The following is an 18,613-nucleotide window of genomic DNA, read 5'->3' as shown; positions in this document are numbered from 1 at the left end:
TACCCAACCATAGGAATTTCTTTGTAGCAATGTAAGAACGACTAATAGAATCTTAATTACCACTGTAGAGAGCCTATCTCCAAATATAGTCACATTCCGAGGTACTGAGAGTTAGGACTTCAACATGAGTTTTGAGGGGATACAACTTAGCCCGTAATAGTACTCCAATATTCCTTCCCTTGGAATTCATGCCCTTGTGTAGTCCCCTCCTGCATTGTACCAGGGCCAACCTGTGTGATGCTATATGACTTTCAAAGATGGCTCACTTGGAGGTAAACAAGCTACCTACTGTAAGGACACCTGAGCAGTCCTGTTGGAAGTACCACTGGGAGAGCAACTGACGCTTCCTGTTAACTGCAGTACCAACTTACCAGCCATGTAAGTGATGATAAGTGAGCAATTAGACTTAGCTGGAGTTAGACCCTCCAGCTCCAATTTTCAGATGACTACAGCTCTAGGCAAAATCTGACTGCATCGTCACAAGGGATCTCAAGAGAGAACTAAATAGCCAAGCTGCTCTTGAATTCTGACCCCCAGAAACCATAAGATAATAAATTATCATATTCTTTTAAGTCATTAAGCTTGGGGATGATTTGGTAGGCAGCATTAGATAACTGATACAGTTGGGGTGGGATGGTGGTGGTTCAAAAAGTCAATGATTATTATATACCCACTCTCTTTCAACCATAGAATCGTGTGTGGGAGCCTACTTCTTCAAGGCTCACAAGAGCTCTGCAAAATGTGTGTTATTATCCCTGTTTCACTGAGGCTCGGGAGGTTAAGGAACTTGCTAACTGTTTAAATCTAGTCCAGCCTTTCTCCAAGATCTGAATGTTTTCTACTGTATAATTGGGACCCTATCATAGGAGATCACCACTCAGGGATGGTGTTATGTACACAGTTAAGTACTTCCTATCACTTAGCAGCAACAAGAGTCACCCAAAATGTGTCTCATACTTAACGTTTGTATTCTACTTTGGAAAAGTCACCATTTTGCATTCAACTCTTTTTGCATTCTTCTCTTTTTCTCTATTTTTCTTTCCTTTCTTTCTTCATGTGTGTGCATATAGGTTTTAGTGTCTTTAAACCAAAATGACTTATTATATCACATGACTCTGTGGGTCGACAGAGCTCATCTGGATTATATCACATGACTCTGTGGGTCGAGAAGCTCATCTTTTTTTTTTTTTAATCCAATCTTTATTTAAAAATCGACTCTGCCAGCTTAGCGTTTTCCACCAACTCGGGGAGCTAAAACTTTCACAGGCTTCATAACTTTTTGCTTAGGTGCTGCCTTTGTAGGTGCTTAGCAGCAGCCATTGCAGTCTTTTTAGATGCTTGCTTAGCCTTTTTTTGCTTCCTTAGCTGCCCTGATAGCTTATTCTCGTTGATCCTTTCTAACTTCAGGTTTCTGATTCCTCTTGGCCATTATATCAGCAACAGATGCACCAGTAATGGCCCTCTGGAATTTGACCGCACAACGGGTTCTTTTCTTCTGAACTTCTTCTGACTGTCCCTTTTTGTGCTTCATTCTGTAGAGAACAGTGCAGTTTATCTGTCGAGGATTCCTCTTGGAAAGGAACGCCTACTCACATTTTGAATTAAGAAACTGGAAAACCTTCCCGTCGGTCCTGGCATAGCACCTCCCGTGTCCGGAGTAGAACTTGTACCTGCTGAAACTGCACAGCTCAACCTTCATGGCGGCAGCTCCACGGGAGGAGGAACAAGATGGTAAAGAGAACAGTTCATATATTAAGCACATTCAACCAGGAGCTTTGCTGAGGCTGCAGTGTCCAAGATAGCTTCACTCTTGTACTGCGGCCTTGGTATAGACGTTGGCTGGGCCTTTCTTTCCACATTATCAGTCAGTGGTCTAGTTTCTTTCTCTGATGGCTGGATTCCAGGACAGCTTTCATATATTTTTTCATTATTATAATATTTTTGAAACAATACATCATAGGAAATTCAATTGTGAAAAGGACAGCAAAAAATATCCCTCTCATTCCTGCCACAAGCCTTCCAGTTTCCTTTTCCGGAAGTAATGGATTACCAGTATCTTACTTGGCCTTCCTGAGTTATTCTAAGCACATCTTTGTCTATCTGTGTACCTCTACATTTCCAAACCCAGCTACTATAGCATTTAAAATATGTAAATAGCTGCACTCTTTACACACTGTTCTGCATCTTGTGTTTTTGCTTGACATATCTTGGAGATCCTTCTGTATCAGGATATGGAAAGCTATAGATCTACCTCATCCTTTTAAACAGTTATGTAGAGTTTTGTTTTGTGGATCTTACATGAAGCAATTTATCTAGTTGGTCTTCTTTTGATGAGCATCTTTTCATTTCATATACCATGATATTGACAGTGATGGCATTTAATATAGTAACTTCTATTTAACTTTTAAAATTGACTTAAAATATCATGGAGTAGGCATCTTTCTAGTATATCACAGCACCGCCACCCTATAGCATTACTAATAAGTCATTTGTCAAATATATACATGTGCCTTGCTTATGGAAACACATGGTCTAGTAAATGCTGCTGACCGGTACCTCTGGGCTTTTTAAAACTTGCATCATTAAGTCATACTTACAGCTGTGCACCACTACTGTAGGCTCCCTTCCCCCATAAGATTTTAAAATATCGCATATCACTACTATTTCATTATCTTTAAAAAATTATCCCTTCTTGGCTTCAGTGACGCGCACCTCAGTCGCCCCTTCAATCATTTGCTGATTATGTTGCTACTTGAATCCACTCAGAAGAATAATTCCTAATACTAGCCTTAGGATGTAAGCATGGCGTGCAGAGGCAGTGCTTGGCTATTAGTGTCCAATTATATAGTGCTGGATGCTGTGTTATCATTGCTTCAAGTGCATTACTCCCACATCTGGTAAGACTAAAGAACATAGTCTAGAACCAGAAGAACTGGGTTCTAATTCTAGTTTTGCTACTAACTACCTTGATCATTTGTCAAATGACCTATCTTGTTTTTGATTTCCCGTAGCGGATCCCAAGACAAGGTTTAGGGGCATAGCTAGTTTATTTTGGAGGTTATCCCAGGAAGTGGTTGAGAGACAGGGACCATGAGACAGAGAAGGGAAGGAAGCAGATTTAAGAGACCTTAATGGGCAGGTTACCAATAAGGACAGCTGTGATTCAATTCAGCTGGGGACCTCTAAGGGACTATGTAAGGATGGAACAGAATCATCTTGACTGAGGGATGAGAAAGTAGGCTTTTGAATCTATCCACTCCCACCACTCATTGATGGAGGGTTGCTCCTTAGGTTAACTCCTGCTGTGGTCTGAATGTTTGCATTACTCTGAAATTCATCTGCTGAAATTCAACCCCCAGTGTTTGTTTTTTGTTTTTTGTTTTTTGTTTTTTTTGAGATGGAGTCTTGCTCTGTTGCCCAGGTTGGAGTGCAGCAATGCAATCTCGGCTCACTGCAATCTGTGCCTCCCGGGTTCAAGTGATTCTTCTGCCTCAGCCTCTCAAATTGCTGGAATTACAGGCATGCACCACCACACCCAGCTAATTTTTATATTTTTAGTAGAGACAGAGTTTCACCATGTTGACCAGGCTAGTCTTGAACTCCTGACCTTGAGTCATCCGCCCACCTCAGCCTCCCAAAGTGGTAGGATTACAGGTGTGAGCCACCACGCCTGGCCCCCAGTGTTTTGATATTAAGAAGTGGTGCTTTTGGGAGGCAGAGCCCTCGTAAATGGGATTAGTGCTCTTGTAAAAGAGGCCTGAGGGAGCCTGTTTGCCCCTTTTGCCCTTCCACCATGTGAGGATGCAGCAAGAAGATGCCATCGGTGAAGTAGTGAGTCCTTGCCAGACACCCAATCTGCTGGTGCCTCAATCTTGAACTTCCCAGCCTCCAAAACTGTAAGCACTCCACTTTCCTGTTGTTTATAAGTTACCCAGTCTAACATATTTTGTTACAGCAACTTGAACTAAGACAACTCTCTAGTATTTCCAGTCTTGCTTGCAATCTCCCAAGTAGTCCCAGCACCAGAGAACACCCTCAAACAGAGAGATGGAGGATGTCCTGGACTGTACAGACACTATGAAGGTAACCTGCAGGGTAAGAAAGGAGAAATGAACTCTCACAGCATCTGCTACTTAGAAACAGCATGTGCATTAACTAAAAACGTAGTTTTTAGTTCCTTAATGGAGCATGTCATGTTAGGCCAACAAGTGAGGATGTTCTGAACACTTGGACAAGGGTATTTAGCACTGGGGAGCACAAAAGAAGTTTCCATGGAGAACTTAGAATATTAATCAAAGGACACTGACATATACTGAGTGCTATGATTCAGGCCTTGACTGGGCTTTCAACATATAGGGTCTTATTACTCCTAACTGTAGCATGGCAAGGTGAGCATTATTATCCTGAGGCTTGGAGAGGTTGCTTCTCTTGTTCGAAGCCCTGCAGAAGACAGAGAAGTAGAGGGCAACCCATGGTCATCTGCATGACAGGTGTCCTCTTAGAGGATAATGGGGAGGAGGGACACCAGGCTGTGTCATTCTGGTTTCTACTGCCTTGCAGAGAACTAATAAATGGGTTTAGCAAGGTTGTAGGATAAAAGATCAATATATAAAACTCAACTGTATTTCTACATACCAGCAACAAACAATAGGAAATTGAAAATTTTAAAATACCATTTACAATGGCATCAAAAACCACGAAATATTTAGGGGCAAATCTGACAAAAGATGTGAAAGAACTGCAAACTGAAAACTGCAAATATTGCTAAGAGAGATGAAAGAAGATCTAAATCAATGGAGAGAAATATGAGTCAGGATACTTAATATTGTTATGATGTCAATTCTCTCCTAATTGATTGATAAATTCTACAAACTCCCTATCAAAATCCCAGCAGTTTTTTTTTTTTTTTTTTTTTAAAGAAATCGACAAGCTGTTTCTAACAGCCAAAACAACTCTATAAAGAAGAATTGTGGAAAGAATGTTGGAGGACTAAGATTGATTTTAAGACCTGTTATAGGACTACTGGAATATACTACCCTGCTTAAAGGGAAACTGTTCAATTTCCTCTCCATGCTCCAGATTTCACTGAATAACCTGGTGTATACACTCAGAAGCTGTCAGATGGAGGGCTTTGGGCACGCACAGGAGGTCTCACCCTGAACCTAAGTCTTGGGCCGGTTGGTTGCCTTGTGATATTTGTACTCTGGTGCCTTCAACAACAGACATACTTACTGGCTTTCTGGCCTTTGTTGTTGTAAGATGAGAGCAATGCTCTTTCCAGCTCTCTTTTATCCCCAAGCAGAACCTGAAGTCAATGGGATGAATTTTAAATAGAAGGTAGAGGGGCCAGGCGCAGTGGCCTGTACCTATAGTCTCAGTTACCTGGGAGAATTGCTGAGCCCAGGAGTTCAATGCTGCAGTGAGCTATGATCGTGCCTGTGAACAGCCCCTGCACTTCAACCTGGCCAATATAGCGAGACCCTATCTCTTAAAAACATAACAAACAAACAAATAGAGGGAATGAAATTGTGGTCTAGAAGTGACATTACGAAATTAAGTGAGAGCCTCAGGTCAACTGGATATTGCAAAGTGTGTAGAGCAATGAAGATAGCAGTAAGTTGAAATTTTCTACCACTTTGCACTCTAACACTCCATGGGATTCCTTCTCCAACATTCTTTTTTATTATTTATTTATTTATTTATTTATCTGAGACAGAGTCTCGCTCAGTTGCCCAGGCTGGAGTGCAGTGGCTCGATCTCTGCTCACTGCAAGCTCCGCGTCCCAGGTTCACGCCATTCTCCTGCCTCAGCCTCCCGAGTAGCTGGGACTACAGGCGCCCGCCACCATGCCCTAATTTTTTTGTACTTTTTTAGTAGAGATGGGGTTTCACCGTATTAGCCAGGATGGTCTCGATCTCCTGACCTCGTGATCCGCCCACCTCGGCCTCCCAAAGTGCTGGGATTACAGGCGTGAGCCACCGCGCCCGGCCCCTTCTCCAACATTCTTTAATTGCTTCCCTTTCTTAAGCTTCCTTGAATATTTCAGAGAGGAATTTCTCTATAGGAATAAATTTCTAATAAGCATGTTGAAATCGTGACATCATTATCTTTGGGCAATAATAATAAAAAAAAAACAGAAAAGAAAGAGTTATCTGCTATGGGGAAGGAAAAGAAATACAAAGATTCCCATGACCCCTCAAATCTCAGAAAATGCACCTGGGTATTCGAACAGTAGGAAAATAATTGGACCTCATGTTTTTTTCTCTATTACAATATTCAACCTGATTTCTAGAATATTTTGGCAACATTATTTGTGAAAATGCTTACCTCTTTCTGTAGAAAGCCCATAGACAAGGTAATTGCCATTATTTCACAAAAGCGCCAATAAAAACTCTCTCATCATAAAACCACAGAAATATTTCAGGTTTATTTAAGCAACTTAATAAAGAAGAATAAAACCACTTTTACCTTAACCTATTAACTATTTAATCATAACCTCTTCAGGTGCCACAATTTTTATAATTTAGTAATCTGTCCATCTTATCTTATTTAATTCTTTATTCATTATTTCTTTTTTTCAGCTTGATGTTAACAAAATATGTATTATCAATGTAATGACAGCAGAATAGTCCATCTCATTGATGAGTCTTGGGAATTTGAGAGCAAGAAAGTTCGAAAGAGCTAAAATGTCAATCTAGGACAAGATATTCACTACAGAGATGACGAAACTGAGGTACAGAGAAGCAGAGTGGACAATGTCACTTCCTGTGACATTATATAGACATAGGTATATACAGATATGTACATATGTGTATATGTGTATATATGTGTGTATATATGTGTATATATGTATATATGTGTGTATGTATATATGTATGTGTGTATACATATACCCTGTATATGTATACCATATATATATATATTTAAAGGAATTGGATCATGTAATTGCAGGGGTTGGCAAATCTGAAATCTGTAGCACAGGTTGGCAGGCTGGGGATGCAGGCAGGAGTTTTGCAGCAATCTTGAGGCAGAATTTCTTCTCCAGGAAACTTCAGTTTTTGCTCTTAAGGCCTTCAACTGATCAGATGAGGCCCATTCACATTACTGAGGATAATCTCTAACACTTAAAGCAAACAGATTTTAGATGTTAACTACATATGTAAAATACCTTCACAGCAAGTTACTGGGTACCATAGCCTAGCCAAGTTGATACATAAACTAACCATCGCAGGATTTCTAACGTGTTTAAGTCAGATGTGAAAGCCACAGTCTTCTGAAGGCTCTGCTGGGCTGGACATCCAAGATGACTCATTCCCATGGTGACTGCTCACTCCACATTGGTGGCTAATGCTGGCAGTCAGCTGGGAGTTCAGCTAGGGCTGTTGAACTGCACGCTCACCTGATCTGTCTCCAGCATGGTGGCTGGGTTCTAAGAGGGAGTGCCCCAAGAGCCAGCATTCCAAGAAACAAGAAATGGAAGCTGTTGGCCAGTTAACACCCATGCTGGAGTTAGTACAAGGTCAATTTCACTGTGTTCTACTGGTCCAAACAGTCACAGGGCCCATCCAGATTCAAAGGGTAGAAAACTAAGTCCCACTTCTTGATGGGAGAGTGGCAAAGTCAATTGCAAAAGAACACGTGGGCTGGGAGATACAAATGCAGCTGTTTTTGGAAAACACAATGGGACCTACCATTTCCATCCACATTGGCCCACCATCCGACTCCCAGCATCTATGACTCTTTACCTAAGGTCTTTCTTTGGCCAATGTCTTCTTCGCCTCCTGTAAGGCAACCCTACAGTGTGGGCAAATAATGCCCACCCCAGAAGTCCTCAACCAATAACTGGATACTACAATTCCCTTGTCCCTCATGCAGGTGTCTACACTGCCTCCCAAGGTTTCTCTAGTAGTGTTAAATTCCAGTTGCATAAAATGGTAACTTACTAGGTAATTCACTCGGTATTGCTCCCTCCCCTTCTCTGTTTCTTTTCCCTACTCTCCCTACTGTGTTGCTTCCTGAGATCATCTCCTGAAAAATCTATTTGCACTCATCTTTGGCTCAGGGCTGACTTCTAGGGGAACCCAACTAAAGTAAGAGAGTGACTTGTTCAAGGTCACAGAGTTATAACTAACGGCTGAACTGACACCTAGACAAGAGTGCTTTCCGAACCTGCTACATTCTGACAGAGCTTCAGAGAATTAAAGAGTTCAATCTTATTTAGTGATAGGGAGGGCCTATGAAAAAGAAAAAATTAGATGTTTATGTTAGCTATTTGGAGAGAGCACTGGACTAGGAGTCAGGAAATGTGGGTTCTTGCTTTTGTTCTAGTGATGAACAAGTTCCATAACTTGAGCCTCAGGAGTGGAGATAAATTCTCATCTCGAATTCACACTTTTAGCATTCCAGTGAGCATCAGATGAGTGATTGTGCAAAAACAGTACAATGAAGAAAATAGGCAAATGAATGGAAGGAATTATTTTTTCCCGTTTTTGGTGACTCTATTCAACAAAACCTTATGTTTTAATTTTTTTCAAAAGCTTCTCATGTGGTCTTGAAGTACATGATTGTCAAGTTCAACAAATCATGTTGTCTAGATAATTCAGGTTATGTTCAAAATCTCCAGTTTTAAAACAAAGTCTTCAGATACAATTTTTTAGCCAATGGCCCACTTTTACCAGAAAAAGATCCTAGCATTGAAAGCCATCTCTCAGTCCATGACAACAAATGTCCCTGTCATTGCAGAGCATATGTAGGCATGAACTGCCTGGATAAAGATAGTCAATATATTTTTCTCCATTGGCTTACGAAAAAATATCACATCCATATTATGGCTTTTCCCCCTCTGCACTAGCTTCTTTAGGATGTGTGAATTTCACCTGGCAGTATGTGTGTGTGTTGAGTTTTGATACCCATCTCTTTGTGTGTTAGTGGAGAGGGTAGAAAAATGCAGACAACAGATTAATAGAAGAGAAAATAAAAATAACTCATGAGTGGTCTTGGACACATTTAATATTATCAATGATATTCTGCGATAAAACATAAGCAGGGGGTAGTATTTATGTACTTATTGGTTTACTACATTGATCACATTTTCTGGTAGAAAAGTTAAATGCAATTTAGCTGCTGAGGATTTGGAACATGCCCCAGTTTGGTATTTGTTTATACCTTATATTTTAAAAAGGGAAAACAACTTGATTTGATCTCTGATTTGTGTAGAAAACTTGACTTACCAACTTAGTGAAATTCACAGCCCTTGCCTAGAGGAACTGGTCTTCTGCTGAAAACTAGCCTTGGCTTATGCCAAGGTGGGAAGAGACTTAATTTGGGAATTACATTTCTTCCAAAGACTAATTTCAAACTAGTTATATATATTTTTTAAGTTGGTTTGCAGATTCACATCTACACTACCTCTTCCAGAGGTGGGGGATGTTTTCCCTCTTGTTTATTGTTTGCTGGTGTGAATGCTGAGAATTAATTACTCTCCTTTGTGCCACTAAGAAAACTTTTAATGAGCATTTGTTTCTTCTATTGTATGGAATGAAATCATAAGAAGTTTCATTTAATTGGTTTATTCATTTAAAGAGATTCCTTTAATTGAAATAGAGAAAAGGAAAAATAAAACCCTAGAAAATCAAACCAGGTTCTAACCACTTTAGGGCGAAACGCGTATATCATTTTAAAAATGAACACCTCAAATTAAGAATTTAATTTTTAAAATTCTTTATGTCTCTCTCACCACATTTGTAGTGTGTGAAAGGCAAGAGAGGCCCTTTGAACTAGGGAAAAGTTATTCTTTGAAATGACTTCAGTGATCTGACTCCATCTGTATTTCAACCGAATTAACTTCACACTGTCCACACTGGACAATGAAGATGCACAGAGTCAGGTCAAATTCACCCTCCTGAAAAACTGCAAATTAAGATGCTGTTGATCACACGCCACCGGCTGTCTTCATCATCCTGATCAAAATCCAAATATTAAGGAAAGTGGCCTGGAAGGGTTACATTTGGGCCTTTGACAGACCCTCAACCAAACTCTGACGCCCAGCCTGCGCGTTTTCACATCTTTTTCCAGGCAGGAGGCTCCATCAGCCCGCGTGGGGCTCGCAGTGTTTCTCAAGAGTGGCTAGACATCCCCCACTCCCCAAACCCAGACACACCCCGACCCCCGCGAATGGTTCTGGGCTGTCAAAACACGCGGCGGCGTGTTCAGTCCCAATAACTCGCGTGATGATTAATGAGCAGCTTGATAATTTAATATCGCGTGTGATTAAATTATAAGGCGTGGGGGAGGGGAGCTCAGCGCCGCCTCGGCAGCCCAGCCGACGCCGACCAGCTAACCGGTCTGGGCTGCGCTCGGAACCCGCTCTTCCCGTGCACAGTGCGGGGCGAGGCTTGGCGAGCGGTGGGTCTGCGCCTTCCTAAGGTCAGTGGGTCTGGAGAGGGGAGGACGGCGGGACTGGGGGTGGCGGAAGGGGAGTCTTGCAGAGCGGAGGAGAGGTGTGGGCTCAGGGTAGCTCTGGTCTGAGCGGATGAGCAGGGCGAGCCATCGACTCTTTCCCCGGCAAAGGCGCGTGGAAGGCTGGAAAACGGCCTCAGGCAAGGGAAGATTTGTTTTTAAAAATTCCTCTTTCCTCTGCCACAGGGGCTTAGAGAGTCCCTAGGATCCGGAGACCCCTGGGGGGAAGGGGTGTCCCTCTGGGTCTCTCTCTGGATCCCGCCCCCCGCCCCCACCCCGCGCCTCGACTTTGTGGGGTTTCCCCGCAGGCCGGGCCGAGGTGGCGGTCGGGTTGGGCCACCCGAAGTCCCTTCTTTTTCCCAGCCCACAGACCCCGGCCTTGCCTAGTGCTCGACGGGGTTCAGGCAAGTCCGGGGGAAGAAGGGGTGGATGAAGCCTGCTAGAGCACGAAGCTGCTGGGAGGCGGAGAGACGCCCACAAAACTCTAGCCGCAGAGTCTCCGGGGTTTCCAGCCGGATTCCTAGGGGAGGCGCGAAACCCCGGTCTAAACTGAGGTTACTGGAGGGACTCCTAGCCGTCACTCTTTTCTCCTGAAGGGGTCGGGTAGGGGGGCTCGGGCGTGGCCACTCCTTATCCTGGAAGAAGTGTGAGCGCAGGGCCCGCGCCGGGTGAGGGGGCCAGCGGCGCTCGCACTGTCCCCGCCGCCGCGGCGCAGTCCTGCCCCAGGCCAGGTAGGAGGTTGCTTTTGCTGCTGTGCAGAGCCAGGTCTGCTCCGGGGGCGGCAGCCTCAGAGGGGTACCTCGAGAAACCACTTGCGGGACACAGGGAGAGTCGCCTCTTAGTCTACGACCGCATCGAAGGGCTGAACTTTTACCCCGAGGAGGGCAGGCCCTCCAGAGGTAGGGATGTCCCCAGAAGACCCTAGGAAACAACACCCTGGAGGGTTGTTCAGACCCAGAGCGGGAGGGTGAAAATTAAAGCGTCCTGACCAGCGCTCCAGAGGGCTCTGTGTCCAGGTTGTGCTGGCTGGATTTTCAGCTGGGAAATGGCATTGGAAAGGGGACGCCGCGGGCTGAACCTAGGCTGCCTGCTTTCCTTCAGCCAGAGAGGCCCTAGAGAGCGCCGGAACGGCGCGCCTGGTGTCCGGTGCCTCGGACTCCAGGTGCAGTGACAGAACCTTCCTCCTAGACAGCGATAGAAGCTTCCTAGGCTGGGCTCCTTGGATATGCAGGCATGACCATTTCTCTCCCAGCTCCTCCAGATATTTGGAGGTAACACCAATTAAGGGGAAAATCATTAACAACCAAACGGGCTTGTAAACAGAGGTCACAGTATGGAAAAAATATATGCGTGTGGGTGTGTGCGCCTGTGTCTGTGTGTCTGTCTGTGTGTGTCCTCTCAAAACACCCAGACAGAATATATAAACAAAACCTGCCTAGCTAGAGCAGAAACAAGCCACAATTGGTTCTAGGAGGCTCAGCCTGAAATGCCCCAAATTAGCAGAGGATGTAGGTTGTGACTGCAATTCCCGGATATTTGGAAGACACAAAACCCTTCTTAGGAAAAAACAGGGGTAAAGTCAGGGGTTGGGGGATGGGAGGCAGAGGAGAAGTGCTCGGAAGCTGCCCCGCGTCCTGGACCCCCAGAAGCTGCAGACCTGGTTGCATCTTTCTCCAGGGGCCCGCACCTCTCTGTCCTGGCCCTCAGGCCCTAAAGAGGAGGCTACTCCCTTCAAGGTGCGTGAGTGGTAACTAAAGAGGGTTTTATGGACAAGGTTTTACGTGCGGCTGCCTCTGCAGCCGGGAGTCATTTTAAGGAGAAGCAGCCTCTGATATTACCGCTGACGCTCTGCCTCGGGGTACTGACGTGACCAAAGGCCAACGCGCCGGTTCCGGCATGCAGCTTTTGTCCTTGTTATGAAAATCATTCCTTAAATTTGCTCCTCATCTGTGTTTTTCTCAGACACAAACTGACCCCCTTATATCTGGTTCCACCAAAAATAGTGGCTGGGCCCACGGAGAACAATTTAAAAGCCCAGGACCAACCTGTTTCTCCCAAAGGTGGCACACATTATAGCATTAATAATGTGAGCCTGGTGGACGCATTATATTTCCCAGGAATTACATTTGTTTTCCAGAAGCTGGACTGGGAAAGTCCTAGACAGAAGTGAGTCCTTGGAAGAAAGGACTGAGCGTCTCAGTAATGACATGGAGTCGGGGAGGGTGTGGGATAAGGGACGCCAAACTGGATTTTATTCCCCAGATTATCATCAGTCTGCTGCGTGACGGATGCCAGGAGACTAACAATTCCCAAAGTTGCGAAAGGAGTAAGAGTTAGTCTTATACTCCTGTCCGCAAGATGACTCACGTCTAATAATGATTTCGGACACCTGCAAGATGAGTCGATTAGTGATGCGGGGGGTGGCATTGTTCGCTCGACGTGCCAGGACGCCAGCGGTGCTACCTTTTCCTGTCTCCTGAGCGCGAGTTGGCGCACATTGATTTCACCCCTCGCTCTCCGCCCCGCTGCCGAACACCATTTAGGCCAAGATCGGGTATAATGGGAAACAGCATCAGCAGACAATTACCCTTTCAGAGGATTCACTTCTCCTCACAGACACTGTTATTTGAGAAATAGGATCATTTGATTTCATATTGCACTAAATAACACCCAGCCGGTTCAAATTGCCAGCTTCTTAAAAACCGCCCATTGGAATAAATTGCAGCGGCCTCTTTTGCTTTTCAGGGCAATATGATGGGCACCGGGCAGAACTTGGAAAAATATCTACAAAGCCAGCCCCGAGCCGTGGCTATTGGTAGGAACAGCCCTGCCACCCCGCAAGCAAAGGCATCCAGCCACCTAGTTCCCTGCCACCGCCCCCTCCACCCGCCAACTTTGAGGTGGTTCAACCTCTTGACTTTGGAATTCAAATGCACAGCCCCAGCCACCCCAAGGAAGCGCTTCGAGCCACAAGGCGCTTTCGTGTTGAGCAGAGAAAGATGGGCGGGTGTGCGAGACACGCGTTTCGGTGTGTCTCGCCACATTGTCGGCAGCGTTGGAACGTTTGGACAGTGCAGCGGGTTTGGGGCTCTGCGGCGGGGGAGTGCGCCCTCCAGCTTCGCGGGTCTGGGGTTCCCAGGGCCAGACCAGCCGCTACACTCTGCACACCAATGCGCCCTCCAGGCCTGCCGGCTGCGAAGTCCTTCTCCGCTCTCAGCACAGGCGCCAAGCCGAGAGTCAGGGCTTCCGGGTACAGCTGCGGACGGAAGAGGAGGGAGCCGCACTGGGGCTTCAGCACCGAGTCCAGAGGGAGAGGCGAGCGGGGTGAGCGGCGACCGGCGAGCTGGGGTTCGCTGCACACCCATAACCACAGACATTTCAAAAAGAATTAAGCCTTTTGAAGTCAGCCGGAGCTGCGGTTTGTTAATTGACACTGTTCAACTGAGTGACAATTGTTACGCTCAGTGGGGGCTACCCACTCCCTTCCTCCCTCCCCCCGCTTTTTTTCTTATAAAATAGGAGTTGACTCCTTGGTTCTCCGTTCTTCTGTGCCAAGGGGCAGGATTTATTTAAGACGGCAAGGGCTTTGGCGATTCTGTGCGTTGAAGTCTTTCTTATATTTGTGTGAATGTACTTCAGGAAGGCCGCGTTAGATTCTTTCTCTCCAGATCCCGAAGGCCCCCCTGTTCGGAACATGAGCTGGAAAGGCCCTCTTAGTGGGTCCTGTGACCTGGAGCGAGTCTGAGACTTTGGGGACAGGGTGGGAGTCTTTCCCCTTCCTTAACACTGGGAGGAGCCAGGGAGCAGGGGGTTGTGGGTACGCGGCTAGAGGGAAGGTTCCAGACACGTCGAGAGTGGGAAACTTAAATTCCCCTCTCTGGTGTAGGCGCAGGCTTTAGCTCCAGGGTCTTTTCCGGGTAAGGTGTCGCTGGCCGCTTAAGATGGCGTGATAGGTAGCAGGGGGACTCAGCGTGTCTTCACTATCCATTTGGCCTTGAAGTGGGGACGCTGAGCCGCGCCGCTCCTTGGTGATTCGCCGGGTCTCTGTTCGCAAACAGCTCAATTGCGAGGCCCAAGTATACCTAAAGCAAAACCTCGGCGGTGGGCCTTCAGCACTGCCCTCCAGGGCTGGGGAAGATACCGTGATGCCCAGCGGGCCACGCCGCCAGATCTGGCCTTGCGTATCCGCCTCCAAGGATCCAAGGCCGGCCTGGGGCTGTCCAGTCGAGCCCAGGCAGAGCCCGGAGCTGCTCCATCACCGCCCCTGCCCCAAGGCCGTGGCACCCTCACCCCGTGCCGCACGCCGCCCCCACCCACCCCCGCGTGCCCCTGCGAGCCTCTGGCCCCTGCACGCAGCTAGGGGGCTGTGTTCCATCTCCCACCTACGTCCCCACGGTAGCGCAACCGAAGAACCCTTTCTTGCCCAAGGCCAAGCCCAAGCCCAATCGTGGCAACTTTTCCAGGAGGCAGGAACTGGGCGGTTAAATTCGAAGGAGCGGGAAAACACGTCTTGCCCCGCTCCACAGTTAGCTGCCTGCGCAAACGGAAGCGCTGAGCTACGCGGTGGAACTGCCGAGCCGCTCGCGAGGCTACTCCAACCTGGGGCCCGAGTCCCTGGAGCTGGCGGCGGCGGACTGCGTCCCTGGGGACACTGGAGGGGATTCCAGGGACAGCGTGGGTGGGCCTTTCCCCCGGCACGCGCCTCTCACTATCTTTCTGGGCCAGAGCCGGGGCAGCGCTTTAAATTAAGGTCGACCTCCAGCTCTGGGTGAAGTCTTCGGTCCGCCCGATCCCGGCCCAGGAGCCCTAGGTGAGGGTGGTCGGGGTTTGGCGGGGGCCAGCGGGTCAGCCCTTATGCCAGCTATTTCTGCCCCCACCCCGATCGCTTCTCGATGCCGGTCCCGGCGCTCCCTCCCTCGCCCGCGCTCCCCGCACGTCGCCGTGTTTACCAGCGCGTTTTGTTCCCCTGTCGGATTCCCGGCCGAGGGGCTGTAACCGTGTTCTCCTCCGACGGAAGCTAATCAAGTAATTTCCCCATCCCAGCCCCATCAAATTGCTCTTTAGCTGTTGAACCGCGGAGTTTTGCTCGCCTTTTCACATGCTAATCACGCCCATTCAGCGGCTCTCGGTGGGGCTGTTTGTCGCGGGGTAAATCTTCTTGTTTGCCCGCTGCATGATTAATTGATATTGTTGTCTGGCTTTTGTGGGGACGGCGAGGAGCTGAAAGGCGGCGCGTAGTGGCTGCGCCGGGGCCGCTGGCGACATCATCGGGCTGCCGAGGTCCCGGCGAGGTCGGGCCGGGGCTGATGACATTATGGGTCCGATTTGGTTTTCCTTATTAGAAACATGATGAAAGACTTGGAGACCTCCGGTCTTACAACCCCCCCAACTGGGTGCAGAAACCGCACGGCGTTTAAGCCACAAGCTCAGACAAAGCCCTGGTGTTTGTTCAATTCAGGGGAAAAAGTGGGTGTCACTTCCTCACGCAGGAGACAATTAAATCTTATTTCGGCCCACCTGGAATTTCAATAGAGTTGAACATGAACGCACAGCATAGTGGTTTGGTTTCACAAAGAACAAAAAGAAAAAAATGTTTTGGGGTTTAGCGGTTGTAAAAGCAGGAATCTTCTAAGGTTAAAACCCCCCAAAAATAAGTAAATGGAAGCCAGAGCCTCCCTTGTAGGCAGCGGTGGAGGAAAAGTCGCGCAGAGGCGCTTCCACGCCAGGCCCCTAGCGACTCAGTTTGCGGAAACGCGACTCCCTTCTAATCGCAGGCTTCGGTGAAACCCGGGGCTAACGCTGAGCTAGCGCGATTCCCAAGGCCCGCGTCCGCCTACAAGCCAATGTTTTATTTGACATCACTGGTCCCTGCTCGTGGCTGGTATTTTCTCGCCGACCACAGGTGTGCAGTCAAACCAACAAATTCCTCCGCCCCCTGTACTCTCCCATTCTCTCCCCTGAGCGCTGGGGTTTTATCCTCTGCGGACATCCCTAAAAACTTGAAGATTCAATTAAATAATTCCAGTTACGAAGTGCTACTACCGCCTGCTCATCGCAAATATTTCCTTCTTCGAGTTCTTTAAAAAAAAAAAAAAAAAGCAAAGAGAAGAAAAGAAACTGTCGCTTTCGCTTTCACTGCGCGCGGGGTAATTGATAGGCGCCATCGGAGGTCAGAATTTGCATAAGAATTAAGAGCAGTAAATTAATTTAATATTCCATGCACATCTCCAATTATTCCTGGAGACCTTTGTCTCCGCGGCTGCCAGAGAGGGGATTCAGCTGCTCTTCAGCCAAACAACATCTGTGCGGTTAATAATTTGATAAACAGCTCATACAAATAGTTTCTGAATTATCTGGCAGCCCAATGACTATTCAGTTTGGAAACGTTTTGGCAGGGTCTCCCGGCGTCCTCCGAGAGCCTCAGGCGCCCGCCCTGACAAATGTCTTCTTATCTTTTAAACATCAGCGGACGACAATGTGTAAAATAAGTAATTATCATTAAGTAATAACTCTAACCCTTATATATACACATATAAACAGAAGCGCGCCTGAGTCATCAGGGTGTCAGCAGGTCGTCTGTCAGGTACCCCAAGATGAAGAAATATGTTGGGGAGTGGGCTGGGTGAAGAATGACCTGAAGGGGAAGAGAAGACCTGGGTGCTGGCAGGGGCTGGATAGGGATGGGGAGCTGTGTTTTTCAAGGTCATGGATTTAAATTGAGTGACAATGTGTGCATGGAAATATCTGCAAGGAAGGCTCACAGTTGCCACTGGAAAGGAACCAAAGTAGGTGGGCTACAGGGAAACAAACTTTCCGCTGTGCTGTTTCTTGAATCTTTCACTTTTCTCCCCACCCGCAGGTATTGTTTATTTCAAATATAAATACAAGAAAATAAATTGTGTTTAGCAGAAAGCAGGGTAAATTATTTTGGCTGGATATTGCCTTGCCTGGCTTGGGGCCATCCTCCTCCTGACCACTGTCCTTCCTTCATATCTTTATCCTCAACCAGTGCACCCTCATCCTGATAGCAACTTCCCAGAAAGCACAGTTTTATCCAAAACTGTGGAGAGGGCACACAGATTCAGCCAAAGCACTGAGTTGGCCCAAACTGGAAAGGAGGCACTTGTAGGATGAGGCCATTGTGTTGTTAAAACAGGCCTGAATTTAAACACTTACCCCTTGCTCTTCTTGTCTTTACACTAAAGATTTCATGGCTGCGATTATGTTCTTAAATCTTTCTGTTACCCAGAGCAGAGCCTGTTCCTGCTAAAAAGTCTGGAAAGGAAGGATTTGATCTTGAATGAGACTCAGGATGCTCTAATTCGTGCAACTTGCACATTGCAACTCTGTTTACTCCAAGCCTGTGTTTACCCTGGAATTGTTCTGTACCCTCTGCAATGTAATAGGATGTTTGAGGAGGATCTTTATCTCTCTGTCTATACATTCCCACATGTTTGATGTATACACCTCACCCATTCAATATTCTACTTTCTATTTCCTATACTGCTGACAATCTAAGTACTTGAAGCCACTGAAAACTACCTAGGAGTTCTGAGAAGTGTCAAAGCAGTAATATGCTAGAGCTTTGTCCTGGTACTCTAATGAGCCCGGGTAGCATTGCACTTTAAATACAGACAAACCCTTCAGACTACAGGTTTAAATATACAACTTTACAATGAATACAATGCTTGCCTGGGCTCAATGGAAGAATTACTTTTCCAGAAAAGAAGACATTGTGTCACAAGAGTATGACAATAGCATTTCTACCGGGCACATTCATTTCTATTTTTAACATTTTCTTCTTGCATTTCATTAGTTTTCTTCCCCATAGAACTATAGACACTGCTGGGCCATGCAGGCTTTTACACATATAAAAATCATCTCTGTTATTTATGATTGGGGTCTCTGTCTGCATCCTATTATTAATTTCTGACTTTGATTCAGACTCCTCTACTCAGCAGAATGATTTGAAAACATTTCTTAAATGGAACATTTTCAATCCTTTGGGGAAGCATTCTAATTTTAAACACCAACATATTCAATTTCTTAATCTGCAGCCACTGGTGTTGCTCATTTTTATGTACAGAACCTATCCCCTTTGGCGCTAGTTCATTTATGCTTGATATTTATCTTCTTTACATTTGTTTGACTATTT

General features: G+C 46.3%; 1 pseudogene; it reads right to left on the bottom strand.

Annotated features, from left to right (window-relative positions):
• Positions 1-1,225: 1,225 nt before the first annotated feature.
• Positions 1,226-1,699, bottom strand: LOC103215190 (large ribosomal subunit protein eL24-like; annotated as a pseudogene).
• Positions 1,700-18,613: the final 16,914 nt, after the last annotated feature.

The sequence above is a fragment of the Chlorocebus sabaeus genome, chromosome 2 (genome assembly GCF_047675955.1).
Source record: "Chlorocebus sabaeus isolate Y175 chromosome 2, mChlSab1.0.hap1, whole genome shotgun sequence".
NCBI classification, from domain to species: Eukaryota; Metazoa; Chordata; class Mammalia; order Primates; family Cercopithecidae; genus Chlorocebus; species Chlorocebus sabaeus.
This window is presented reverse-complemented; position numbering and strand designations above follow the sequence as displayed.